The sequence below is a fragment of the Penaeus vannamei genome, chromosome 25 (assembly GCF_042767895.1).
Source record: "Penaeus vannamei isolate JL-2024 chromosome 25, ASM4276789v1, whole genome shotgun sequence".
Lineage (NCBI taxonomy): Eukaryota > Metazoa > Arthropoda > Malacostraca > Decapoda > Penaeidae > Penaeus > Penaeus vannamei.
This window is the reverse complement of record NC_091573.1, coordinates 10,986,267-10,988,766: the sequence shown is the minus strand read 5'-3', so window position 1 is coordinate 10,988,766 and position 2,500 is coordinate 10,986,267. Positions and strand designations below refer to the sequence as shown.

At 48.4% G+C, this 2,500-nt stretch overlaps 1 protein-coding gene across 1 annotated transcript in view; it reads right to left on the bottom strand.

Annotated features, from left to right (window-relative positions):
* Pde11 (Phosphodiesterase 11) overlaps positions 1-2,500 on the bottom strand; it is a 353,946-nt gene that overhangs the window by 327,160 nt on the left and 24,286 nt on the right. The gene's annotated exons all lie outside the window — the stretch shown is intronic.

The following is a 2,500-nucleotide window of genomic DNA, read 5'->3' as shown; positions in this document are numbered from 1 at the left end:
TCGAGGGGTCACTGACCTCGCAGGTGGAGCTAATCTCGCCCTTAACATTACACTCTAAACCTTCAACGGCGCCGTCGCTGCGAAGGTCACGCGAACCGGGGGGGGGGGGCTGCTAATGAGGGGAGGGGAGGGGATGAGGAAGGTACGAGAACGAAAGGAGGAGGAGGAGGAGGAGGAAGAAAAGGAGGAGGGGAACGAGGAGGAGGAAGAGGAATAGTAGCAGTAGGAGGAGGAGGAGGTGGGGCAGGAGGGGAGGAGGAAGAAGAAGAGAAGGAGGAGGGGGAGGAGAAGAAGACGAGAACTAAGAGGAGTAGCAGGAAGAGGGCAGGGAAAAAGAGGTGGAAGAAGAGGAGGAGCAGCAGCAGACGAAGAAGGAGACATATGAGGAGGAGGAGGAGAAGGTGAAGGAGAAGGTGGAGGAGGAGGAGGAGGAGGAGGAGGAGGAGGAGGAGGAGGAGGAGGAGGAGGAGGAGGAGGAGGAGGAGGAGGAGGAGGAGAAGGAGGAGGAGGAAGAAGAGGAGAAAGAGGAGGAGGAGGAGAAGAAGAAAAAGAAGAAGAAGAAGAAGGAGCAGGGGGAAGAGAAGGAGAAGGAGAAGAAGCAGACGAGGGCTCAGAAGAGGAAAGAGAAAAGACAGTAATGGAAAGGGGGGAGGAATAACAAGTACGGATAGTTCAAAGGAAGACGCAACCAAGGCGAACAGCGCCCGTGCTTTGAGGGAAAACTAACATATGCAGAATAGAAGAGGGAGGAGGAATAAAAGAAATAATATAAGGCATCTTCAATTTGCATACACGGAATCGGAAAATAATAAATATCGCTATCTATCCCTCTGTTTATCTATCTATTTATCAGTTTAGAGGGTGAGAGGATAGAGGGAGGGGCAGAAGGATGGGGAAATGGGAGGGCGGGGTGGGTGGACAGGTAGCGAGGGCGGAGGGGAGGGCCAGATGGGGGGGAGGGGGTAAGAGGCGGAAAGAAAGAGTGGAATATGAATATTTTAAGGAAGAGGATATGGAGGAGGGAGGAGGAGGAGGAGGCGAGTGAGTCACACTTGAGAGGTGGGAGGGGAAAGAGGGGAGGAGAGGAGAAGAGAGAGAAAGGAGGGGAAGGGTAGGTAGAGGAGAAGAGAGAGAGAGAGGAGGGGACGAGAAGAGAGAGAGGGGGGAGACGAAAAGTGGGGAAGGGGATAAGAGGAGAGAGAGGGGCAGGAAGAAGAAAAATCGAGAGGAGAGGTGTGTGTGTGAGAGAGAGAGAGAGAGAGAGAGAGAGAGAGAGAGAGAGAGAGAGAGAGAGAGAGAGAGAGAGAGAGAGAGAGAGAGAGAGAGAGAGAGAGACAGAGACAGAGACAGAGACAGAGACAGAGACAGAGACAGAGACAGAGACAGAGACAGAGACAGAGACAGAGACAGAGACAGACAGAGACAGAGACAGAGACAGAGACAGAGACAGAGACAGAGACAGAGACAGACAGAGACAGAGACAGAGACAGAGACAGAGACAGAGACAGAGACAGAGACAGAGACAGAGACAGACAGAGACAGAGACAGAGACAGAGACAGAGACAGAGACAGAGACAGAGACAGAGACAGAGACAGAGACAGAGACAGACAGAGACAGAGACAGAGACAGAGACAGAGACAGAGACAGAGACAGAGACAGAGACAGACAGAGACAGAGACAGAGACAGAGACAGAGACAGAGACAGAGACAGAGACAGAGACAGAGACAGAGACAGACAGAGACAGAGACAGAGACAGAGACAGAGACAGAGACAGAGACAGAGACAGAGACAGAGACAGAGACAGACAGAGACAGAGACAGAGACAGAGACAGAGACAGAGACAGAGACAGAGACAGAGACAGAGACAGAGACAGAGACAGAGAGGGGAGAGGGGAGAGAGTGGGGAAGACAAGCAAACTGGTCGATCAGCATTATTCTGGAGCACACAAAGCCTCGGACAATATCTAAAGGTATTAACAAGCGAAGATCGTCGATAAGCATCTGATACGGCGTTTAATTGTCACATTTTTATTTACTCTCGAATCTTTACTTGTATCTCGAGTCGTCTTTCTGATTTCCATTTGCATTTTGATTCCTTTGTTTTTGTTATTGTTATTCGCACAGTTTTTCTTTTTTTTTCCTAATTTCACTTTTACCGGATCTTGTTCTTTCGCTTTCCGTTAATTGTTGGTCCTTTTCGTTCCGTTTCCGTTGTTGTTGTTGCTGTTGTATTTATTCCATGTTCATCTGATTGCTCGTTATCTCCTTGGGACATTTAAGGTATCCTTATACTGAAGCCCTTAATTACCTCTTCTGTCTTATGCCATCATGTCCTATTTGTAGACTTATTACCATCATTACTGATATTACTATCTTCGTTATCATCATTGTTATTATTACCTTTGTCATCTCATTATAATTATCATCATTATCGTCATCACTATTATCCGTATCACCATTATCACCCTGATCATCATCATCATTAGCATTATCTTCAT